The sequence below is a fragment of the Odocoileus virginianus genome, chromosome 1 (assembly GCF_023699985.2).
Source record: "Odocoileus virginianus isolate 20LAN1187 ecotype Illinois chromosome 1, Ovbor_1.2, whole genome shotgun sequence".
Lineage (NCBI taxonomy): Eukaryota > Metazoa > Chordata > Mammalia > Artiodactyla > Cervidae > Odocoileus > Odocoileus virginianus.
The window spans coordinates 90,228,406-90,255,673 of record NC_069674.1 but is presented as its reverse complement, the minus strand read 5'-3'; the positions used below and the strand labels follow the sequence as shown (position 1 = coordinate 90,255,673).

At 37.8% G+C, this 27,268-nt stretch overlaps 1 long non-coding RNA gene across 10 annotated transcripts in view; it reads left to right on the top strand.

The window, feature by feature from the left end:
• Positions 1-9,056: 9,056 nt before the first annotated feature.
• LOC139036061 (uncharacterized) overlaps positions 9,057-27,268 on the top strand; it is a 64,996-nt gene continuing 46,784 nt past the window's right edge. For 5 of the 10 annotated variants that reach the window (XR_011488780.1, XR_011488784.1, XR_011488783.1 and 2 more), the window contains exons 1-2: positions 9,166-9,451; positions 9,639-9,695. This is a non-coding gene — a long non-coding RNA (uncharacterized lncRNA). Of the gene's footprint in view, positions 9,132-9,165; positions 9,452-9,638; positions 9,719-27,268 lie in introns of those variants that run through there. The other 5 variants (XR_011488786.1, XR_011488789.1, XR_011488791.1 and 2 more) reach the window with 4 other exon arrangements.

The window sequence follows — 27,268 nt, the reverse complement described above, 5'->3', positions numbered from 1 at the left end:
CACACAGAACCTTCTCCAGAATAGATCACATCCTGGGCCATAAATCTAGCCTTGGTAAATTAAAAAAAAATTGAAATCATTCCAGATATCTTTTCTGACCATAATGCAGCAAGATTAGATCTCAATTACAGGGAAAAAAAACTATTAAAAATTCCAACATATGGAAGCTAAATAACACACTTCTGAATAACCAACAAGTCATAGAAGAAATGAAAAAAGAAATCAAAATATGCATAGAAAAGAATTAAAATGAAAACACAAACCAAAACCTATGGGACACTGTAAAAGCAGTGATAAGGGGAAGGTTCATAGCAATAAAGGCTTACCTCAAGAAACAAGAAAAAAGTCAAATAAATAACCTAACTCTACACCTAAAGCAACTAGAGAAGGAAGAAATGAAGAACCCCAGGGTTAGTAGAAGGAAAGAAATCTTAAAAATTAGGGCAGAAATAAATGCAAAAGAAACAAAAGAGACCATAGCAAAAATCAACAAAGCTAAAAGCTGGTTTTTTAAAAAAATAAACAAAATTGACAAACCATTAGCCAGACTCATCAAGAAACAAAGGAAGAAGAACCAAATCAACAAAATTAGAAATGAAAATGGAGAGATCACAACAGACTACTATACAGCAGCTATATGCCAATAAAATGGACAACTTGGAAGAAATGGACAAATTCTTAGAAAAGTATAACTTTCCAAAACTGAACCAGGATGAAATAGAAGATCTTAAGAGACCCATCACAAGCACAGAATTCGAAACTGTAATCGGAAATCTTCCAGCAAACAAAAGCCCAGGAGCAGACGGCTTCACAGCTGAGTGCTACCAAAAATTTAGAGAAGAGCTAACACCTGTCTTACTCAAACTCTTCCAGAAAATTGAAGAAGGTAAACTCCCAAACTCATTTTATGAGGCCACCATCACCCTAATACCAAAACCAAAGATGCCACCAAAAAAAGAAAACTACAGGCCAAAATCACTGAAGAACATAGTTGCAAAAATCCTTAACAAAGTTGTAGCAAACAGAATCAAACAACATATTAAAAAGATCGTACATCATGACCAAGTGGGCTTTATCCCAGGAATGCAAGGATTCTTTAATATCCACAAATCAATCAATGTAATACACCACATTAACAAATTGAAAGATAAAAACAATCATCAATAGATGCAGAAAAAACCTTTGACAAAGTTCAACATCCATATATTATAAAAACTCTCCAGAAAGCAGGAATAGAAGGAACATACCTCAAAATAACAAAAGCTATATATGACAAACCCACAGCAAACATTATTCTCAATGGTGAAAAATTGAAAGCATTTCCCCTAAAGTCAGGAACAAGACAAGGGTGCCCACTCTCACCACTACTATTCAACATAGATTTGGAAGTTTTGTCCACAGCACTAGAGCAGAAAAATAAATAAAAGGAGTCCAGATAGGAAAAGAAGAAGTGAAACTCAATCGCTGTTTGCAGATGACATGATCCTCTACATAGAAAACCCGAAAGACTCTACCAGAAAATTACGAGAGCTAATCAATGAATATAGTAAAGTTGCAGGATATAAAATTAACACACAGAAATCCCTTGCATTCCTATACACTAGCAATGAGAAAATAGAAAGAGAAATTAAGGAAATGATGCAATTAATGATTGCAACAACAACAACAAAACTATAAAACCCTGATGAAAGAAATCAAAGAGGACACAAATAGATGGAGAAATATACCATGTTCATGAACTGGAAGAATCAATATTGTGAAAATGAGTATACCATCCAAAGTAATCTATAGATTCAATGCAATCCCTATCAAGCTGCCAACAGTATTTTTCACAGAACCTAGAACAAATAATTTCACAATTTGTATGGAAATACAAAAAACCTCGAATAGCCAAAGCAATCTTGAGAAAGAAGAATGGAACTGGAGGAATCAACCTGCCTGACTTCAGGCTCTACTACAAAGCCACAGTCATCAAGACAGTATGGTACTGGCACAAAGACAGAAATATACATCAATGGAACAAAATAGAAAGCCCAGAGGTAAATCCACGTACCTATGGACACCTTATCTTTGATGAAAGAGGCACGACTATACAATGGATAAAAGACAACCTCTTTAACAAGTGGTGCTGGGAAAACTGGTCAACCACTTGTAAAAGAATGAAACTAGAAAACTCTCTAACACCATACACAAAAATAAACTCAAAATGAATTAAAGATCTAAATGTAAGACCAGAAACTATAAAACTCCTAGAGGAGAACATAGGCAAAACACTCTCCGACATAAACCACAGCAAGATCCTCTATGACCCACCTCCCAGAATATTGGAAATAAAAGCAAAAATAAACAAATGGGACCTAATGAAACTTAAAAGCTTTTGCACAACAAAGGAAACTATAAGCAAGGTGAAAAGACAGCCTTCAGAATGGGAGAAAATAATAGTAAAGGAAGCAACAGACAAAGGATTAATCTCAAAAATATACAAGCAACTCCTGCAGCTCAATTCCAGAAAAATAAATGACCCAATCAAAAAATGGGCCAAAGAACTCAACAGACATTTCTCCAAAGAAGACATACAGATGGCTAACAAACACATGAAAAGATGCTTAACATCACTCATTAGAGAAATGCAAATCAAAACCACAATGAGGTACCATTACACGCCAGTCAGGATGGCTGCTATCCAAAAATCTACAAACAATAAATGCTGGAGAGGGTGTGGAGAAAAGGGAACCCTCTTACACTGTTGGTGGGAATGCAAACTAGTACAGCCACTATGGAGAACAGTGTGGAGATTTCTTAAAAAACTGGAAATAGAACTGCCATATGACCCAGCAATCCCACTGCTGGGCACACACACCAAGGAAACCAGATCTGAAAGAGACATGTGTACCCCAATGTTCATCGCAGCACTGTTTATAATAGCCAGGAAATGGAAGCAACCTAGATGCCCATCAGCAGACGAATGGATAAGGAAGTTGTGGTGCATATACACCATGGAATATTACTCAGCCATTAAAAAGAATCCATTTGAATCCGTTCTAATGACATGGATGAAACTAGAGCCCATCATACAGAGTGAAGTAAGCCAGAAAGATGAACACCAATACAGTATACTAACGCATATATATGGAATTTAGAAAGATGGTAACGATAACACTATATGCAAAACAGAAAAAGAGACACAGATGTATAGAACAGACTTTTGGACTCTGTGGGAGAAGGCGAGGGTGGGATGATCTGAGAGAATAGCACTGAAACATATATATTATCAAGTGTGAAACAGATCCCAGTCCATGTTGGATGCATGATACAAGTGCTCAGGGTTGGTACACTGGGATGACCCAGAGGGATGGGATGGGAAAGGAGGTGGGAGGGGGGTTCAGGATGGGGAACACATGTAAATCCATGGCTGATTCATGTCAATGTATGGCAAAAACCACTACAATATTGTAAAGTAATTAGCCTCCAACTGATGAAAAATAAATGAAAAAATAAATAAAATGGGAAAAAAAAAGGATCACTGATAGGCTGATACCTTGTATTAAATAAGTATAATCTGTGACGATTTGTGTTTTAAACAAATTTCAAGAACAGAGTAAAAAGAATTGGGGAAATTTTCCTAAAATTAGAAAATGGTATAATATTATAAATATTTTTAAAAATCAAAATTGAAAAGAATATAAATTAAACTGATAAATTTATATGCATATATTATCAAATGTGGGAGGGTAACTATCTTCTAATAAAGCATGCTAATACAATCCTAAATGCTGACACTCTGTCAGAAGAGGAAAGGTTTCTTACCTCTTGCAGACTCTCTTTGTAGTATGGATATGTGTCTGTCAGAGAAAAGACAATAAGTCTTTCCATTAGTTTGACAATGTCTTTGAAGATACATGTGTGAAAATTCTCTCAGAGTTTTTAACACATTGAACATCACCTCCTGTATTGTTTGCACATTTATGTGAAGAAATTTTCCTGGGCAACATTGTCCACATGATGGAAACATAATTTAAAAAAACAGGTGTCTTTTTGTAAGTCTAAGAAAAGAAAATCTTTAAATGTAGCATTGAATTTTGAGTCCCATCAACGAGATTCTCACCAATCTTCACTTTTTAGGGCATCTCTGCTTCTAGACAATTTTCCACTTTCTTTAATTTCTAAGGAATTTTTGAGATGTTTCTTTCCTTGCATGTTGTTTAAGTGGACATAAAAATGTCTTTAATGTCACTACTGCAATTAAAAAAACTCTATAGGCAGTGAGAAACCACCAGACTCGTTCTGAAAAGGAAAATGAAACATATTGACAAACAAAAATAAGCCCCAATATCAATAACAAATTGATAGTTAGGTCAAGGAATAACCAAATTCAATAATTACTGGGCTTGAAAACAGGGCTAATAAATATTATTTATTTTAGAGAAGCCATACTGTGTGACTTTCATTTGCATATTAGTTACGATTTCTATTTGAATGTCGCCCTTAATATCCTCTAAATTTTTTCTCTATGTTAATCTTTCTTGAACTTGAGTAGAGTGAGAGGTGACAAGGAATGATAATGAGATATTTTAATCTTGCTTGAAAATTTTATGGTATAATGGATACCATCTCTTATAACCATAATCTATACATGAAAATAGATATTATGATAATTCTTAAGATATTATGATAATCCTTAATCTCTCCATAGGAATTTTTCACATGTGTATCTTATAAGGTTAAACCAGAAATATTCTTTTTTTTTAAACAAAATAGGTAAGTTAATTCAGAAATTATGAAACTAAAGCCACAGGTATTAAATAACCTATTTAACAGGTCATTCAGTTCAGCTCAGTTCAGTTGCTCAGGCGTGTCCGACTCTTTGCGACCTCATGAATCACAGCACGCCAGGCTTCCCTGTCCATCACCAACTCCCGGAGTTTACTCAAACTCATGTCCATTGAGTCGGTGATGCCACCCAGCCATCTCATTCTCTGTTGTCCCCTTCTCCTCCTGCCCCCAACCTCTCCCAGCCTCAGGGTCTTTTCCAATGAGTCAACTCTTTGCATGAGGTGGCCAAAGTACTGGAGTTTCAGCTTCAGCATCAGTCCTTCCAATGAACACCCAGGACTGATCTCCTTTAGGATGGACAGGTCATTAATAGGTATTAAATATAAATATAGTTTATATTTATTTCTGCACTTTGGTAAACAACATATGAGCTACAGTGATAGTAAGAAAATGAGAGTTCAACAACAAGGGGTCCCTTCTATGCACCATATAAATGATGTCATTTTTTGAAGTGTTAGTGTTTAACTCTTTTTCATCATATCTCTATCATTGACTAGAAAGGAATTTAGAAATTGAAGTCTACAACAGTATTCCAGAAAAAAATGACCCATATTTAAAGGATTATTTTAGAAATTTTATAGTTGGTCCTTTTATCTATAGAGAGAAGCATATTAAAACAGTAAAATTACAAAAAAGAAAAAGACTAATTGATTTAACTTTTTAGATCTTGAATTTAAAAAAATGGTTAAAATCTCCCTCTATTTTTATAATCAGGAAACCTTTTATCTAACTCACCTGTGGGAACTTAGCTCACTGTTCATTTACTTGTTAGTTACTCTCTGAAAATATGTCATAAATTCCAACACAAACAAGGCAGAGATTGTAACTTTTGCCTTTCTTACTTGCCCTAAAACATCTCAAAACATAATGATCCTTGATGAATGATCCTTGTATGGATAGATTTTTACCAAATGTAAACTCTCCCTCACACATGATTTCATTTAATTCTTACTAAAACTCAGAAGTAGATGCAGTGGTGTTCTGGAGCCAGCCTGTCTCATCTCCTGAGAGCTGATTGCTAAATTTTCAGAAATAAGTTCAACAAAATTAAATATTAAACTATGTAACTTATAATCACATAAATTATATTTGAAACAAAGGTACTAAATACTCAAGACATCATTTCCTAATTACTTAACCCACAAATTCTATCAATCAGGGATTTTTTTCCCCCTCCACTAAGTAATTGTTAGCTTAACTTTATTAATGGGAAAACTGAATCTTAAAGGGTGGAGGAAGTGAGTGACTTACTCAACACAATAAGGACTAGAGTGGGGCCTCTAACCCTTATATTCTCACTCTCATTTTAAGGATTCTTTTTTTTCTTTTGTTAATTACGTAGTCCACAAATATTGAACACTAATTGATAAGTGAAAAGCATTATAATTGGAAATTTAGAGTGAAAGTCTAACTCCCCCTTCATCCTCACTCTCAGCTGATGACTCGCTCTCCATACCATCAAGAACAAAGAAACTCTCAGAAGAGAATGTATTCAGGTTCCCTCAACCACATTTGCACCCTTGCATCTGCCCTTCATCCTAGGTGTGTTATTAGCATCATTTGATAGTGAGGACAACTCTTCTCTGACACTTCCTTCTTTGGTATTCTAGGATATCACTGTGGGCTAATTTCTTTCCTTACCTTTCTGACTGAGCCATATCACTTCCTTTCCTTCTCATCTCACTGACCTCCAAATGTTGGGCTGTGAATAGGGACTATCAGAAAAGATAATGATGCTGGGAAAGATTGAGGGCAAGAGGAGAAGTGGATGACAGAAGATGAGATGGTTGGATGGCATCACTGACTCAATGGACATGAGTTTGAGCAAACTCCAGGAGTTAGTGAAGGACAGGGAAGCCTGGCATGCTGCAGTTCATGGGGTTGCAAAGAGTTGGACATGACTTAGAGACTGAACGATGACAATACCGCATCTCATGACTTTATAGTCTGTCCCTCTGTCTGTTTATCTGCCTTCTTGACTATATATCAGATTTATATATCCCCATTTCATAAATCTCTTCAGAACTCCAGATCTCTATCCTTCACTGGCCTATTTGACATTTCCACTTAGATTTGATGTCTTAAGTTTAACATGCTTAAGCTTAAGATGGAGTTCCTGATATAGTTGCCTACAACTTAAAGCTACATCAGCTCTTCCTATAGGCTTTTCATTTCATATCCCAAATCTTGATTCCTTTTTTCCATTAACCTCCAAGTCTACCTAAAAGCATATTCTTTCAGTAATATTTTTGCAATATATGTAGAATCTGCTGGCTTCCCAACACCCCTTGGCCATCAGCCTGGCCTAACATGACCTTTCAGCTCTTACCTTGCCTAGAGCAACAGCCTCTGAACTCATCTTTCTCTCTCCCCTTAGGTACCTGTAGTCTGTCACTGACACAGTAACCAAAGAGACACTCTTAAACCTTGTCAGAGCATGCCACTTCTCTCCTTGGAACCTTCCAGAGGCAACCCACCTCATCTGAATAAAAACCACAATCTGTCCTGTGACTGAAAGACTCATCATGATTCGGGGCTCAACACCTCAATCCCTCCTGGTCTCACCTCCCCCTGCCCGTGGCTCCCTGACCTCATCCCCTAATGTGCTTCCTCTTGCTTAGTCTGCTAGTCTTTCAACAAACTCAGCCGAAGGCCCCGTTGTTTGTTTTCCCCTCTGTCTGCCTAGAATTTTCCAAGTATGCCCATAGTAATGCTCTTGTACTGAATGCTCTTGTACTTGAAAGTTGTACTGAAAAGTAGCTGTTCCTGTGGCCTATTCTGGCAACTTCATCTAAAATTTAACACTCCACCTTCTCTCCTTCAGTATTTCATATCCCCTTCCTATGTCTTATTTTCTTTCTTTCCTAGCATCATCACTGTCTTATAAAGCTGGGTCCACAACTTCCAGGCCACAGACTGATACCTTCTGTCAGATCCATGGTGGTATTAGCTCAGAAATAAAGTGCACAATAAATGTAATGAGCTCAAATCATTATGATATCACCTACCACCACCACCCCATCCCATTAATAGAAAAACCGTCCTCCATGAAGCTAGTTCCTGGCACCAAAAATGTTGGGGAATGATGTTATAAGGTATGTTTAACTTTTCATCTTCTTTATGGAATATCCGTTTCTGTAACATAATTTTCAGGAGAACCAGAATTTATTTATTTTTCTTACTTTTGTTCAGTATTTTATTCTAAAACCTAAAACAGTGTCTAAAGCATAGATGTTGCTAAATAAATATTTGTTGAATGAAAGATCAAATGACAAGACAAAATATGGAAACTAGAGCCATGAACTAAACCAGTTAGGTTTCTGTTGATATAAAGAAGGGAAATTCAGCCAAGGTTTTCCAACTTATATAGAAGTGATATATACTGAAGAAGTCAGGAATTCTGAGGTTTATTACCAGGTAATATGAAGTCAGTTTAGGGGATATAGGCAATAACAGTTTGTGGATCCTCACTTAAGCACTGAACCTTGAACTTGATTCAGCAGCTCTGGGCAGGCCTCGCCATTTTTCCTCCCTGATTTCAGACAATGTATTTTTTTTTCTAACTGCAGAGTTTTTATTCTCTCATGTCCCTGGCTTGGGCATAGACCAAGTCCACCCACACCCGCACCCTATTTCTGGCTTTATATATCAGGAACTTTCAGCTTTCTTGCTATTTACTTTTTTCTCTTATACATAAATCATAAATCATAAGACATACAATCTTCTCTAGCAGATATATTTACAGTTTAGGTAACTGGTCCATCAGAATTGGCTGTTTTTGTTTCAGACACACTCCTAGATCACCATCTGGTAAATGGCAATAAGTGTCTCATTTTACAAAATGGTTTCCTAAGGACTAACCCTTTAAAGAAAAATGTTTAACATGTCAATTTTAATTGAAGATAAAATAATATTTCATTGACTCAAAAAATCTCTTTCAGGATTAATGGCTACTACTGGTAATTTGGATTTAACATTTCCCTGACAACATCTTTTAGACAATAAAGTAAGAAATGCTGCTATTCCATTTCATGCATTCCATACAATAATTGTTGGTAGTTCAATGTAGTTGAAATGTTTACCAGTATTTATTCAAGAAAATAGAATACACTCAAGACCAAGACTGAGTCTTAAGGACTAACTCTTTAGCAGAGGCTATCAACAAAGAATGGTTACTTAGAAAGAATCACGGGCCAATTATGACATCAGGGTTGATGTATTAAGTAAAATGTAGTCATGTAAGAAGAATCATTTTTATCTTTTAAGAAAGCACTGTTATCACAATGCATGCTAGCATGGTGAGTCATTCAATACTTACTTATTGAGCAATTTTCATCTCCCTACACCTGTTCTAGACACCATGCCATAGTGGTAAACAAAATCCACAGAGTCCTTGCTTTATGATGCTTAATGCTTGAGGATGAGATGGACATTAAACAAGTAAATTAAAGAATTTCTGAGTGCTGTGAAGAGAATTACAGTGCCAGATGTTACTTTAGATTGGAAAAAACTCTCTACATGATGGGTATTAAGCTGAGATGTACATGACAAAATGATACAAGCCATGTGACTATTGAAGGGGGAATAATATTGCATGTAAGCCAGTGTCATAAACTAGGTAAATTTGAGAAATTTTAATGATAGTGTGACTGGATCATAATTGTTGAAATGTAGAGAAGATCAGACACTTTAAATTGAGGATGTTAGATTATACTCTATGTAGGATAGGAAACCACAGAAAGTTCTTTAAAAGACCAGCAGCATGATCTTATTTACTAAAATCAGTCTGGTTGCATTTGTTGTAGACACAAGAGGAAGATGGACTACAAATCTGTAGACTGCCGCATTCAGCTATCATCCAGGTGAGAAGTGGAGGCCTAGACAAGTAAGGACAAGTAATGGACATGGCAAGAACGGGGAGACTTAAGATAGTTTTAGGGATCAAGTTGATGAAACTTGTTGATGAGTTGTACTTTCTAAATTAGAAAGACTGGATAGTAAGAAGCTTGAGTGTGTGTGTTGTGTGTATGTTTGGTCATGTCTGACTCTTTGCAACCCCATGAACTGTAGACCACCAAGAACCTCTGTCCATGGAATTCTCCAGGCAAGAATACTGGAGTGGGTTGCCATTTTCTTCTCCATGGGATCTTCCCAACCCAGTGATTGAACCCATGTCTCTTGTGTCTTCTGCTTTGGCAGGCAGATTCTTTACCATCACGCCACTTGGGAAGCTTTGTGAGAAGTTTGGTTACATCTAAATATTATTTATTGCTTCACAATAGCATCTACGTTTTATATTGTCCTCTGTTTTGCAATGACTGAAAACAGATTTGACATTACTCCAACTCACTTTTGGGCAGGTACTGATTTCACTTTTGCCAAGGAAGATTTTTGTGTGTGATTTGGAAGGTGAACAATGAGTAGACAGTATTATTCTCTAGTGGGAGTTAAAAAGAAAAAAAGTTTTATCACACATGTATATGTTCTGAAGCAATATGTTGTTTAGTTTTGATAGTTTCTAAGCTTTAAAAAAGTATTATATACTGCAGTTTGCTTTCTTTTCATGTGATGTTTCTAAGTTTTATCTGTAGTCTTTTGTGTGGCTGCAATTCATTCATTATCATTGCTGTGTAGTCCTTTGTAAAGTGACTATCACAGTTTATTTACCCTTTATCCTAATCATAAAGATTTTGATTTTGTCTAGTTGTCTTTCTATTATGAGAAATGTATCTTCTATTACACATGTAGAAGTGTCTACAACGTGAACCAAGGAATAGAATTGCTATATCACAGGTAACTGTCACATTCAACTGTTCAAAAAAATGTCAGTTTTTGAAATCAAAGTGATTATGTCAATTAACATTCTCACTAGCCATTTGTTAGAATTCTCATTGTGGCAGATGCTTACCAAAGCAAGAAATTTTCCAATTCTTAAAGCCTGTGTAGTTAGTAAAACCAATATCGTCTTGATTTTAGTATGTGTTTTCCTGAGTCCTAGTGAGGCTGAGGTCTTTTTTTTTTTTTTTTTTATATTATTACTATGAAGCTTTCCTGTGAAGTACCTGATCATCTATTTGTGTCCCTTTTTATGGGTTGCTTTTTAAAATTATTAATGATGTAAAATTTTAATCTGGATACCTGTAATCCTTTACTATTAACATGACTTGAAATGCTTTGTTCTAGGTTGTGGCTTCTATTTTCACTTCCTTTCTGGTATTGCTTGGTGAACAGATATTCTTACTTTAGAATCATTTTAGTGTTAGTGATTTTGAAGTCTTATTAAGAAATCTTTCTTAGTAAGAAAAATTTTCTTCCCTGGTGGCTCAGATGTTAAGAAACTGCCTGCAATGCAGAAGACCTGGGTTTGATCTCTGGGTTGGGAAGATGCCCTGGAGAAGGGAATCACAACCTATTCAAGGATTCTAGTATTCTTGCCTAGAGAATTCCGTGGACAGAGGAGCCTGGCGAGCTAAGTCCATGGGGTCGCAAAGAGCCAGACACAACTGAGTGACTAACACTTTCACTTTTTTCCTTACCTCAAGCTTATAAAATTACTTTGTTTTCTTATAAAATTGTACAGTTTTTTCACAATTACATATTTATTTTAGCCAACTTTTGTTTGGCTAATTCTGGACTCAATAAAAACTATCTCCATTTAAAGTATTTTATATAAAACTTTACAAAATAAGTACAAGTACAGTGCATTAGTCTCCCTGGCAAAGACTCTGAGATTTTTTGACAAGAGGTTAATTTGGGGAAGAACAACCATGAGGTGTGAGAGTAACTGGACTGGGTAAAGGGCGAGGGTGAACTGTGATGAAATCACAACAGAGGTCTCAGTGACACCAAGGAGGTGCCCTGGATGCCAGGCCATGCAGAGTGGTCTCAGGTGGGTTAGAGACCGGGCCTCTGTTCCCCCTTCCCACTCCCTTCCCCAAGCAGCCGCCAGTGCTGCTGCCAGAGGGGCTGTTACTTTAAAAAGGCAGTCTCCTTAAAACCAAAGGCAGTTTCTGGAGAGGGACTGAGGTCTGGCCTTCAGGACCTAAAACCCCTGAACTTTGAGGGGATGATCACCCTGAGGGGCATCTGAGCATAAAAACTTTAATAAGTTCACACAATAGGGGTAGAAAATTATGTTCTATCTCCAATAAACAGTGTGTTAGAAACATAGTGTCATTCAATAAATGTTGAGAGAATGAATGTAATGGGAAGTAGACGCAAGGGGAAAATATTTCTATTCCCCCTAAGTTGCTTTTTATGTATCTAGTGCATTAAATCACTGAATACATCACACTGAATAGACTTTGCTGAAGTCTACATTCTGATCATCTTAACTGACAATTGCTGTGTTCAGTAGGACTGCTGTTGCATGCAATGGAAACTGAACTTGAACTAGATGATTGTTTGCCTTCCACACCAACTTACTCAACCACCCAAACACCCCTTACTATGTGCCCTCCACTGAGTTAATCTGTTACTTTATCATTCTGTGAAATAGCTATAAGATTTTGGTTGGGGGCTTTTTCCTTCCTAGTGAAATGATATCATAATGATTATTATTAACATAATCATCATGATAATGATGAGTTTTGAAATATTTCACTTTCAGTAGTTCCATCAGACCATGAATGTTGGTTTGTTTAACAGATGCCTCTCAATGAATGTATATGGAACACAATACTTGACTGAGATGTTTCTTCTTCTTTCCATGTCAAATTGATGTATCTGGGGGAATTTTTGCCACATCATTTTTAAATTTCTCAGGTTAACAGCCAAGATTATATCACTTTACAGTCTATATTGAACAGTCATGGTAAAGGTTCTTCTACAGTTGCAATGAAGTTATGTTTTAGAATTTGAGGTAAATTGGACAAATATGACAAGACAGAAATTTATTTTTATTTGCCAAAGAATAAACGGGACTTACTGAACTAGAGAGTATTATGTTACAGAGGAAAATCTCTTTTAAGAGGACTAGCTGCTTTAAACTCTTGCTAAATTTTCCAGTAATCTGAATTATACTTTCAGTATAAAGCATATAATTATAGTCTTCGACAGGTATTGATCAATGTAGCTTGGTCTTTTGCAATCCTCATTTTACATTATTTTCTACTTACTAGAGCAAAATATCTACATCCTTTGGTTAAGCTTGCTGTGTGTTAAGAAATGATTATATATATATACATATATATATATATATATATATATGTATATATATATATCTTTTAAAAATTCAAGTTTTCAACTATAAGTTGAATAGGTCTTCTCCAATTATGTTGAATTAGCCCTCCAGGCTCCTCTGTCCATGGGATTTTTCAAGCAAGAATATTGGAGCAGGTTGCCATTTTCTTCTCCAAGGGATCTTCCTGACCCAGGGATCAAACCCAGGGCTTCTCTGTCTCCTGCACTGCAGGCGGATTCTTTACCAACTGTTGACCATCACGAAAACCCCCTTAAAAAGTCTGGTATTCAGCTATAAGTTAAAAAGTCTTTCTCCAATTACAAGGAACTCACAGAATTTTTTTATACCACTTAGTTCTTTTTTGTGTGAGAAGATATGGTTGAAAAGAAGTGATACATTTAGAAGAGTAATTACTGGAGTTTGTTTTTTTTTTTTTTTTAGAATATTTTAATCCAAGAAAATCAGAATTTTCTGATCAAGTAATAGCATAAGAGAGTGAGCATATATAGGTGGTGTTTTCTAGGTGTCTGATTTCACTCCATGAGCCTGATGGCCAAATACTCCCTACTTTTGAAAATTACCTTCTACCCTCATACATATGGTTATAGGGGAGTGGGTGAATGGGTAAGCTGTTTGGCATACTATCTCTCAGCCCCTCTTGTCATAGTATGCTGTTGTTGCTTAGTTGTTAAATTGTGCCTGACTTTTTTGTGACCCTATTGACTGTAGCCCACTAGGCTCCTCTATCCATGGGATTTTCCAGGCAAGACTATTTCTTGTCATTTCCTTCTCCAGGGGATCTTCCCAATCCAGGGATCAAAACTGTGTCCCCTTATTGGCAGGCAGGTTCTTTACCACTGAGCCATCAGAGAAGCCCTTGTATTCGTTTATCAATCCGAAATGTGTATCTGACTTAATTCTGGTTCTCTAGCACCCGGTTTCAGGATTTTTAGCATTATTATCTAGAAGGTTTCAGTTCAGTTCAGTCACTAAGTCTTGTCCGACTCTTTGTGATCCCATAGACTGCAGCATGCCAGGCTTCCCTGTCCTTCACCAACTCCTGGAGCTTGCTCAGACTCATATGCATCGAGTTGGTGATGCCATCCAACCATCTCATCCTCTGTTCCCTTCTTCTCCTGCCTTCAATCTTTCCCAGCATCAGGGTCTTTCTAAATAAGTCAGTTCTTCACATAAGGTGGCCAAATATTGGAGTTTCAGCTTCAGTATCAATCTGTCCAATGAATATTTAGGACTGATTTCCTTTAGGATTGACTGGTTGGATCTCCTTGCAGCCCAAGGGACTCTCAAGAGTTTTCTCCAACACCACAGTTCAAGCATCAATTCTTTGGTACTCAGCCTTCTTTATGATCCAACTCTTACATCCATACATGACTGCTGGAAAGACCATAGCTTTGACTATATGGACATCTGTTAGCAAAGTAATGCCTCTGCTTTTAAATATTCTATCTAGGATTGTCATGGCTTTTCTTCCAAGGAGCAAGCATCTTTTAATTTCATGGCTGCAGTCACCATCTGCAGTGATTTTAGAGCCCAAGAAAATAAAGTCTGTCTGTTTTCATTGTTTCCCATCTATTTGACATGAAGTGATGGGACCGGATGCTATGATCTTACTTTTTTTGAATGTTGAGTTTTAAGCCAAGTTTTTCACTCTCCTCTTTCACTTTCATCGAGAAACTCTTTAGTTCCTCTTCACGTTCTGCCATAAGGGTGGTGTCATCTGCATATCTAAGGCTATTGGTGTTTCTCCTGGCAATACTGATTCCAGCTGGTGCTTCATCCAGCTTGGCATTTTGCATGATGTACTCTGCATATAAGTTAAATAAGCAGGGTGATGATATATAGCCTTGGTGTACTCCTTTCCCAATTTTTAACTAGTCTGTTGTTCCATTTCCAGTTCTAACTGCTGCTTCTGGACCTACATACACATTTCTCATGAGGTAGGTAAGGTGGCCTGGTATTCCCATCTCTTTAAGAATTTTCCACAGGTTTTTGTGATCCACACAGTCAAAGGCTTTAGCGTAGTGATGAAGCAGAAGTAGATGTTTTTTATGCAATTCTCTAGCTTTTTCTATGATCCAACAGATGTTGGCAATTTGATCTCTGGTTCCTCTGCCTTTTCTAAATCCATCTTGAACATCTGGAAGTTCTTGGTTCACATACTGTTGAATCCTAACTTGGAGAATTTTGAGCATCATTTTGCTAGCATCTGAGATGAGTGTAACTGTGTGGTAGTTTGAACATTCTTTACCATTGCCTTTCTTTGGGATTGGAATAAAAACTGAACTTTTCCAGTCCTGTGACCACTGTTGAGTTTCCAAATTTGCTGGCATATTGAGTGCAGCACTTTAACAGTACATTTCTTTTTCTTGGGATGGTTTTGATAACTGTCTCCCATACAATGTTACAAGCCTCTGTTCATAGTTTTTCAGGCACTCTGTCTATCAGATCTGATTCCTTGAATGTGCTTGTCACTCCCACTGTATAATTGCAATGGATTTGATTTAGGTCATACCTGAATGGTCTAGTGGTTTTCCCTACTTTCTTCAGTTTAAATCTTAATTTTGCAATAAGAAGTTCATGATCTGAGCCACAGTCAGCTCCCAGTCTTGTTTTTGCTGACTGTATAGAGCATCTCCATCTTTGGCTACAAAAGAATATAATCAATCTGATTTCTGTAATGACCATCTGCTGATGACCATGTGAGGTTTGTCTCTTACGTTGTTGAAAGAGGATGTTGCTATGGCCAGTGTGCTGTCTTGTCAAAACTCCGTCAGGTGTTGACCTCCATTTTGTACTCCAAGGCCAAACTTTCCTTTTACTCCAGGTATCTCTTGACTTCCTGCTTTTGCGTTCCAGTACCCTATGATGAAAAGGACATCTTTTTTTGGTGTTAATTCTAGAAGGTATTGGAGGTCCTCCTAGAACTGTTCGACTTCAGCTTCTTTGGTATTAATGGTTGGAGGATAGTCTTGGACTACAGTGATCTTGAATGTTTTGCCTTGGAAATGAACAGAGATCATTCTGCCATTTTTGAGATCGCACCCAAATTCTGTATTTTGGACTCATTATTTGACTATGAGGGCTACTCCACTTCTTCTAAGGGATTCTTTCCCATCGTAGTAGATATAACGGTCATCTGAATTAAATTCACCCATTCTGGTTCATTTTAGCTCACTGATTCCTGAAATGTCGATGTTCACTCTTGCCATCTCCTATTTGACCACTTACAATTTACCTTGACATGGACCTAACATTCCAGGTTCTATGCAGTCTTTACAGCATCAGACTTTACTTCCATCTCCAGTCACACCCACAACTGGGTGTTGTTTTTCGGTTTGGCTCAGCCTCTTCAATCTCTCTGGAGTTACTTGTCCACTCTTCTCCAGTAGAATATTGAGCATCTAATGACCTGGGGAATTCGTCTTTCAGTGTCATATCTTTTTGCCTTTTCATTCTGTTCATGGGGTTCTCAAGGCAAGAATACTGAAGTGGTTTGCCATTCCTTTCTCCAGTGGACCACATTTTGTCAGAACTCTCCACCATATCCTGTCCATCTTGGGTGGCCCTACATGACATGGCTCAGAGCTTAATTGAGTTAGACAAGTCTGTGATCTTTGTGATCATTTTGGTTAGTTTTTTGTGATTCTGATTTTCATTCTATCTGCCCTCTGATGGATAAGGATAAGAGGATTTTGGAAGCTTCCTGATGGGAGGGACTGGCTTGGGGGAATCTGTGTCTTGTTCTGATGGGTGGGGCCATGCTCAGTAAATCTTTAATCCAATTTTCTCTTGATGAGTGGGACAGTGTTCCCTCTCTGTAGTTTGGCCTGAGGCCAAAAAACGATTGTTAGGGTAAGTCCTTCAAAAGGACTTATGCCAGTATGCTGCATCTTAAGGACTATTGTATTCAGTGTTCCTGGCCCCAAGGCAGGCCACTGTCAACCCAGGCCTCTGCCTGAGACTCCTGGACACTCACAGGGAAGTCTGACTCAGTCTCTTGTGGGGTCACTGCTCCTTTCTCCTGGGTCCTGATGTGTACAGGTTTTCTGTGGGCTCTCCAAGAATCTGTTTCCCCCGACCTGTGGGAGATCTGTAGTCAAATCCCACTGACCTTCAAAGTCAAATTCCCTGGGGTTCTCAGTCCTTTTGCCAGATCCCCAGTTTAGGAAATCTGTGGTGGGCCCTAGAACTTTTGCAACAGTGTGAGGACTTCTTTGGTATAATTGTTCTCTGGTTTGCAGGTCACCTGCTTGGTGGCTCTATGGTGGGGTTAATGGTGACCTCCTCCAAGAGGGCTTATGCCACACACTGTGCCTCCCAGGTGCTGTGGCCAGAGCCCCTGTTCCAGTGGCAGACCACTGATTACCCATGTCTATGCAGCAGACACTCAAAGACTCAAAGGCAGGTCTGCCTCAGTCTCTTTTGGGATGCCTGGATCCTGGGGTGCACAAGGTTTTGTTGAGCCTTTTGAACATCTCTAGAGGGTATGGGGTTTGATTCTAAACACTTCGCCCATCCTATATCTTGTTGGGGCTTCTCCTTTGCCCCTGTATGTGGTGTATCTTTTTCTGGTAGGATCCAACATTCTCTTGTCAATGGTTGTTCAGTGGTTAGTTGCAGTTTTGGAGTTCTTGCCTGAGAAGATGAGTGCATGTCCTTCTACTCTGCCATCTTGTGATCTTTAGAATAATAGGCTTATCTCTTTCTAATGGCAGTGGTAACATGTAAAATGTGAGCTGTTTGGGGCTAATCTGAAGAAAATCTGGCAGCAGAAGAGCAGAGTTGAGAGATGCAAAGAATATTCTGTGGCATCTGCATCCCTGTATCTGGTGGTTCCTCTCATCCAGGCACATTCTTGTTCTTGAGTTCATCAGGCATAGTATCTCATATTAATGATTTTTTTCATTGGTTATGAGGGATGAAATATTGTTTATGTCAGATGCAACCAGAAGAGTTCAACCCAGGATAATTAGTAGTTCCCCAGAAAGCTCTAGCTAGTAGTCAAAAGGTTTTGTCGTGATGTCAACTATAGTCCCTACTGGAACTAGCTGCCTGTGATGTTGGGTTGAGATGGAATTTAAGATATATATGGGATTCCCAGGTGCATCAGTGGTAAAGAATCTGCTCACCAATGCAAGAGATGCTGTAGACTCTGGTTGGATATCTGGGTCAGGAATACCCCTGGTGTAGGAAATGGAAATCCACTCCAGTATTCTTATCTGGAAAATTCTATGGACAGAGGAGCGTGGTGGACTGCATTCCATGGGTTTGCAAAGAGTTGGACATGAGTGCATGCACACAGACACACGCACACTCATATGCATGTGTGTGTGTGTGTGTATATATATATATATATATATATAGAGAGAGAGAGAGAGAGAGAGAGAATAGAATAGAGAGATTAAAAATATGGAGATAGAGCAAGACAGAGAAGTGGGCATGATCATGCAGATCATCATCAACATCACACAACTGACATTTAGAGATGAAAATTTTTTGCTGTGGGCTGTGGGTTGCTATTCTGTGCATTGTCGGATGTTTAGGAGAATCTTTGGGTCTATTACTAGATGCAAAAGAGCATCTCCCCACCCAGCTGTGACAACTAAAAATGTCTCCAACATTGTTACCTATCTCCTGGGAGGCAAAACTGCCATTGGTTGAGAACCACTGGTACAGAGATATTTGCAAGGGATGGCAAAGTAGCAATAAGTAAACCAAATGTTTTCTAAGCCAATTTAGATCACATAAAATGTGCATCCAACTTCTCAAAAGATAATGCATAATGGATATTTATTTATTTGTAAGTTAGCTGCTATTTCAGTTAAAAAAATAATCATATATTCACATGTTTACATATAAGCTAAAGAAATCCACAGAAAGAAAAGAACATGAGCACAACCAGATTTTACACTCTTGTTATTTCTACATGGGCAATTTGATATGTGTCCTCTGTGACACTGCTTTCATTCCTGTGAGAAGTAACCATTGCCTGAAACTGCTCTGACACTCTTCTAAAAATGACAGCAGTCTAGAATAGTGAGGGCCCTCAAGTAGAGAGAAACCACAGGGGATTAAGCCAACTCAGAGCAAAGCTGGGTTGAGAAATGGGTAGCATCATTTGAGTCTGGAACCCACCAGGAACTGAAGTCAGTATTTTTCAAATACATGAGATAACAAATCTCCCTTTCTGACTTAGACTGATTTTAGTTGTTTCCTTCTTTTACGACTATAAAGCTCCCTAGCAATGCAAAAAGTATGTCTAAGAAAAATCAGGATATAATTCTTGCATTATAAAGTTTCTTATATTCATTTTGACTTTTGCATACCACAAGGAGATGTTATGAAGACCCTGAGAGTGGTCTAGTGAAAATATTTTATGAAATAGAAAAATGAATTTTATGAATACAGTTTGTAGCAGATCTAGAGAGAATAAAATAAGGGCTTAGGTATAGTTGACTGATATCTATGAAAAAATTTGCCATGTATATAATATATATACCAAACTTAATAGAGACATCACCAACCATCATGCCTCTTAGTCTGTGGCTCCTTCTCTTGAAATAGGGGAGGGCAACTATCCTCTGTGACTCCTGCTGAAGAGCTTTTCCTAGGAGCCATGTTTTATCCATGCGACCCAATTCCCAGGTACAGAACCAGTTAGACTAGGAGTGGTCTCAAAGACAGTTTATCTAAACATGTAATGATGTCTGGAGTAAATTAATGAGCTTTCTTAAACAGATTCCCTCTTTCAAGAACTTGGGACATTAGGTCCTGATAGAATACATGTTAGAAATGGATGTTGAAGCTGAAATGTCTCACAAAGAAAGCAGTGACTACAATGAACACTTAAGTTTAAATGATAATGAAGGAACCCAAGAATGAGAGAAGGGTAGATTTAAGAGAGATACCTTGAGAAAAGACCAATGGTTAGGAGGAAAAGAAACAGAAAAAAAGGAACTGGTCCCTAAGCACAGGCCTGATTGCTCATGATTTTCCAGGGTCATTCCATAGGTTCATCCCATTCACAGTCATGCCACTTATCACTCGACTGCCTCTCAGCTCCACATTCACCCTTCAGTACTTGTTCTTCAACCATGGATTTGACTTCAAGCTTTTCTCCCTTACATGAACACATGTTCAACTGTAAGTAGAGGGCACAGGAGAGACACGGTGGGAGGAAGAAGACTTCTGATTCTGAGGTGCTTGTTTTGTATTTTATTTTTGGCTCCTACTGTGTGTTCTGCCAGTTTCTGAATGTGTAGGCTCTCCAAGGGTACTGTCGCAGTTATGCCTCTAGAACCTGCAGTTCCTCAGTGACTTTGCAGCCTCTCTGGTTACTGTCGAGGTGGTCTTCTCTCCTGGAATACCACGTACTTCAAATTTCCCGCTCTGTAAGCTTTCCCACCAGCTCCGCCTATGAACACAAGCACTCAGGACTCGTGGCAGTTCTGACATCCCTTTGTGCACCTGTCCCGCGCCTCGGCTTGTCTGCACAGCTGGAAGGGCTGCCTCCCAGGGCCCTGTCTACACCACAGGCTGCAATTCTCCAGCGAAAGACCTCCCCAGTCTCTGTATACCTCACTTAGGGTCTTAACTATTTGCAACCTTATATCCTGCCGCGGTAAACTAGCTCTGACTTAAGCAACCTAGCAAACTCTCCAGGGGACTGCAACCACACCTTCTCTAATAAGATCGAATTTGTTGAAGCCCTGCCCCCATGCCACACCTTTGTAAACTTGTCCTTCATTGCTCACTTTTCCTAGCCCTTAACTAACCCATAGAGTTCTCTGTATGTCCTTACCTGTTTCTCTTTTATCTTAATTTAATCATTCTTTACACTAAAGTTTGCATACAGTCCAATTGTTGTGACTCTTTTCTCCTTATTGGCCTCAGACAGATTCACTCTCTTTAGTAATTTCCATTTCTCTTGGGCTAACTTCAAAACATTTCTATATTTTGTGATCACAGGTTGCCATGCATGTTTGCTAAGTCACTTCAGTTGTGTCCAACTCTTTGGGACCCCATGGACTGTAGCCTACCAGGTTCCTCTGTCCATGGAAATTCTCCAGGCAAGAATACTGGAATGGGTTGCCATGCCTGCCTCCAGGGGATCTTCCCCAGTCAGGGATGGAATCCCAGTCTCCTGCACTGGCAGGTGGGTTCTTTACCACTGGTCCACCTGGAAAGCTCAAGATCTGGATTCAAACAGCCAGGACACACCAGCTGATTCTTCTCTCTGAGATTGATGTTTCTGCTTTTTACTTTTATTTCCACAGAATTTCATCAAGCTGACCTCAAGACCTAGCTATGAGTGAACATGCCAAAGTACAAAACACTTAGATCAGTTTTGATGAACACAGAGTTTGACATATTTGTCAATAGTACCAAGGATAGTTTTGCATACTAGAATATTTAACAGCCAGAGGAGAAAGGCAAACCAATATAATTAAGAGTACGTGGAATAACTGGCTCAGAGAAGCTTAATGTCTGCCTATTTCTGTTGTAACTCTGTTCAGGTTCATGAATCAAAGAGCTAGAGAAAAGATAACAAAACAGAGTAAATATTCAAACAGAATTTGCTTGAGTTTCCCAAGGTGGATTATTAAGCATGCAGTCTAATTTAATCTTTGAGAAAGCAAGTAATTTTCTTGATATGCCCATATGCTCTTGGGCTTCAGGTCAGTTCTTTCATTTAAGAAAAAAAATCACAAATTATCTTCAATAGTTATTCAATGATTGATTTCATTAAGGTGTATACCAAACAAATTTCTGCAAAATTAGATGTTGGTCCACTTTGGCACAGAGAACTCTAAACGATGGAGATTTGGAACAAAACTTCTATAACCTATCAATGCATTCTATGTTTAGGTGTGCTTAGTCATTAATTATATCAACTAACAGGTTAAAAGTCTGCTATACAATTTGCTTTTTTTGATTAGCATTGATATAAAAATATTGAATAGATCTAGGAAAAATGGATATAACAATATTTGAGGGATTTTTAATATAATAAGCATTTTTAAGTGATGTAGTCTATACTAACAAGGGAAAATTAAAAGTAGTTTGACAATCAATAGTTATGCAATAATACTGGAAAGCGCAAAGTGATTTTCAGTATAGTTGAGCCTTTAATTACAGATAAAACATCTTACGGAATATGAAAAGATGAAGAGCATTTCTGCTTAGGAAAGCTGATTATACATTATAGTGTACAATCAATATGATGTTTGCAGAACATCAAAAATTAGTACCTAAATATTAACTACCTCCAAGAAAATAATGGCTAGGTCAAGCCACATTAGAGAATGATATTGAAAGAACTCACTAAAAAATGTCTTTCTGAAGACTTGACTTTTTCAGAGTAAAACATAAAATGTAAGGGAAATGCCTTAATAAATATTCTTGAAATAGCATTTAACTGAGAGCAACACTTCCACTATCTCGACATATTAATAAAAACAAAGAAGGAATGAGAATTTTGGGTGAGAAGTGGAGTAGCAATTCGGTTATCACAGAAACTATTTCTCCTAAATTAAGCACATTTGTGTGTGTGTGTGTGTGTGTGTGTGTGTGTGTGTGTGTGTTAGGGGCTCAGTCATATTCGACTCTTTGTGACCCCATGGACTGTAGCCCACCAGGCTTCTCTGTCCATGAAACTCTCCAGGGAAGAATACTGGAGTGGGTTGCCCTTCCCTTCTCCAGGGGATCCTTCCAACCCAGGGGTGGAACCCAGGTCTCCTGCACTGCAGGCAGATTCTTTGTCCTCTGAGTCACCAGGGGAGTCCAAATTAAGCACATAGATACTATTTAACAATATATTTTATGAACATATGGAATCATACATTTCTAATATAAGTATACTTACTCTAAAGAATGCACAGTATTTTGTGGGGATATTTCTTTTTTTTTTTTCTTTCTTTTTTTTTTCCCATTTATTTTTATTAGTTGGAGGCTAATTACTTTACATCATTGCAGTGGTTTTTGTCATACATTGAAATGAATTAGCCATGGATTTACATGTATTCCCCATCCCGGTCCCCCCTCCCACCTCCCTCTCCACCTGATCCCTCTGGGTCTTCCCAGTGCTCCAGGCCCGAGCACTTGTCTCATGCGCCCAACCTGGGCTGGTGATCAGTTTCACCCTAGATAATATACATGTTTCAATGTTGTTCTCTTGAAACATCCCACCCTCGCCTTCTCCCAGAGTCCACAAGTCTGTTCTATACATCTGAGTCTCTTTTTCTGTTTTGCATATAGGGTTATCATTACCATCTTTCTAAATTCCATATATATGTGTTAGTATACTGTAGTGGTCTTTATCTTTCTGGCTTACTTCACTCTGTATAATGGGCTCCAGTTTCTTAACTTAAATATATTTCTTATATGTAGAATCACAACTTAGGGTATAAATCAAAGGTATTCAGAAATTTTAAGTGTTCAACAAAATTGAAATAAAAAAGACTGAAGGAAAACTCCCTGAAGATTAAGAATTACAGATGGTTAGTGAAATATATTTGAATGCAAGAAGAAAAAAACAACGATATTATGGGAAAACATTAAATGTGTACCTAAGGTTCTAGACCAGAAAAAAAAAAAAAAAGAAATTTGTAGAAGAAATAAAATGAAACTATATATAGAAAAGTGAAACCCTTATGTTTTTTTTAATAATGGAATTTCTGGAGAATATAGTTCAAAAGCTAATAGATAAAATCTGGGAGAAAGGGCTCAATTATTCCTTAGAGATACTGAGTCAACTTTTGAAATATTCACCATATGAGTTCAAATGTTGTCCATTCTGCCTCTCTTGAAAATTCTAAAAGCCTTTTATTTCCACAGGACTATGGAAAGGTAATATAAAACACTGCTTAAGTGTACAATCCCATTCAACTCTACGCCTTATTACCTTACTGAATTTGGACAATTTTCTTAGCATTCTGTACCTTAGTTGACACCTGTAAAATGGGAAAATAATATCTATCTTATAAGATTATATGAATGTCAAATAAGTGTATATAAAGTGATTAGGATACTGTAAAATGCATAATAACCACTGAATATTATTACAATATAGTCTGGTTTATTTAGTACCTTTTAAACAGCATTGGTTTTCATACACACATGACACAGTAATAATTAAAGATGATGATTATCGATTTGCTCAGCCTACTCATTCCATCCAAAATAGTTTTATTCAACTTTCATCATTCTATTCCACTGTTAAAGAACTAAAAATGTTTCCCTACTGCCTAGGCCAGCAGAGGTAAGTTTTATTTGTATCCTAAAACTTCTGTAATTGAAGCCAGTCTTACTACTTTAAGCTCCTTTCCTCTTTACCCCACATTATGTTCCATTTGTTGTACTTGAGATGGCCCATTCTTTCCTACAAGGGACAGGCCTTTGTTGATCTGTCTCACTGGCCTAAATTGCTATCCCTTTCCCATTCTTTCAGAGATAGTTCGAAAGCATTTCATGGAGTCTTTGTGTTTGGAATTCCCTTCATCTCCATTCATTAATCAGGAATAGTTGAATAGCTAATCTTTGCAAGGCCCTGCTAGATACAGCAGGGAGTTAACCAGCATGATCCCCAACCTTAACGACTGTGCAGATTTGTCGAGGAGACCTACAGTGAAACAAGCAACCAAACCATAATTGCCATGCCTCTGTGCTTGCGCTTATTCGCTCAGTCCTATCTGACTCTTTGCAACCCTTTGAATTATAGTCTGCCAGTCTCCTCTGTCCATGGGATTTTTCAGGCAAGGAATACTGGAGTGGGTTGCCATTTCCATCTCCAAATTGGTCTGCTTACATTGTCCTTTTCCAGGCTCTTCATAAGACCCCCTCCATCTTATCCTTTAGGCCTCAGCTCCAACAGTACCTTCTCTAAGATGTATTTTTTTTACTGGAGTGGGTTGCCATGTCCTCCTCCAGGGGATCTTCTCAACCCAGGGATTGAGTCTGCATTTCTTTCTTACAGGAATCCTGCATTGGCAGGCAGGTTCTTTATCACTAGTGCCGCCTAGGTTTTTTTGACCATCCCATCTAAAAATAGTACCCATCGTAGGTACAGTCAGTATCTGTCTCATTACCTGTTGAATACTTTTATAGCATTTATATTATCTTAAAATGTCATTTTCACAGATGGATTTACTTGTCAAGAAGAGAGTTGCATCATCTCCCCACTCAAACCCCCAGTTACCAGTTAACAATAATGATGTCATTGCTTGGTACTGATACTCTTCAGCATCAGAGTGGGATGTGATTGGCACAAATTCATCAGAATAATTTCTCCACCCTTGCCAGAGTAAATGGTTCAGAAAAGTCAGTACCCCAGACCTAAGCTATTCAGTGCAAGACATCCTCCTGGCCACAAATTTACAACTCCAAAGTTACAACTCCAAGTCCAATGTTTGGAAAGGGAAGAGAAGAGAAGAAAATGTTTCTTGTTTGTTCTGAACAGTGCAGTGTACACATACGAAGTCTGGAATTGCTACAGCCATTGGCTGCAAATATGGCAGTTTTACTTCTTCCTTTTCAAACCGTGTGTCATCTATTTCCTTTTCTTGTCCTACTATATGGTAGCTAAATCTTCTGGTAATATGTTGAATATGAGTGATGAGTGGATATTTATTTCTTCTTCTTGATATTAAGGGGAAAGGATACAGTCTTTCACCATTAAGTACTGTGCTGTTGGCTACAAGTTATTTTATAGATGTTTGTTGGCAATTTGAGGTAATTATATTTTATTCCCAATTTGCTAAAATGTTTTAAATCTCAGATTTGTGTTGGATTTTGTTAAATTCTTCTTGTGGGCCAACTGACATGATCCACAAAGTTTCCTTTTCAACCTATGAATATGATGGACTACATTGATTTGATAGTCAAATATTTAACCAGACTTGTATATCCAGAATAACTACCACTTGGTCATGATAAAGAGTTCTTTTAATATTTTGTTGTGTAAGTTTCACTAATATGTTTATAAAAGGCATTTATGTATACATTCTTGAGAGATATTGATCTGTCATTTTTTGTACTGTCTGACTTTGCTATCGGAGTAATTCTGGCATCATAAAATGAGTTGGGAAGTGTACCTTCCTCTTCTATTTCTGACATAGATAGTGTAAAATTTGTAAAATTGGTGTTAATTCTTCTTTAAGAGTTGGTAGAATTTTCCAGTGAAACCAGCTGGAGTTGGAGTTGGCGATTTCCACTTTCCACTCTGTGAGCTTTTAAAATATGGATTCAACTTCTTTAATAGTTATCCAGCTATTTGGATGATCTATTTCATTTCAGTTCAGTTTAGGTAGTGATAGCTTATGGTGAATAATGTCAGATTTCTGATCTCTGAAGAAAAAGATTTAGCTTCAGGATCAGTGACCAGTCTTGATCACTCAGAGCTTTTGTGTGGCAGAAATTTTATTACAGTGAAAAGGGACAGAAAAAACTTCTGACATAGACTTCAGAAGGGGGATAGAGAATGCCCTACTTGCTAGTCTTATCAAGGCCTTGTATACTTTTCCCAGACCCACTCCCACAATACGCAGCTTAAATTAAAAAGATTAGAACTAACAAGGGCTTCCCTTCTGGCTCAGCTGATAAAGAATCCCCCTGCAATGTGGGAGACCTGGGTTCAATCCCTGGGTTGGGAAGATCCCCTGAAGAAGGGGAAGGCTACCCACTATAGTATTCTGGCCTGCTCAGCTCCAAGGACTGTATAGTCCATGGGGTCACAAAGAGTCGGACAGGACTGAGGGACTTTCACATACATACTACAACTAACAATAGAGAGGTCTTCTCAGACCCACTCCCATATAGGCTAACAGGATCAGTCAAAAGGTTCCTGTGAAGAAGAAAAAAACATGTCCTCAGGCAAGATGCATTGTTGTTATATAATCATTAGTACGGAGCTTAAAAAGAAGTGGATATGAAAATATCTAGTCATATGGACATTAAAACAAAGAAAATTACTGTAGTCAAAGAAGGATGAAATCTAATGATTTTTAAAAAGTACTCCATCTACTAGGAAAATGTATGATCCTAAATGTATATACACCAAAAACAGAGTGTCAGAATACATGAAGCAAAACACTAATTAAGCTAAAAGGAGAAATAGATCCACAATTACAGCTGGAAACTTCAGCATCCTCCTCTTAGCAACTAATAGAACTAATAGGCAGAAAATTAGCAAGGATCTAGAAGAATTGAACAGCACAATTAACTGAGAGGATTCAA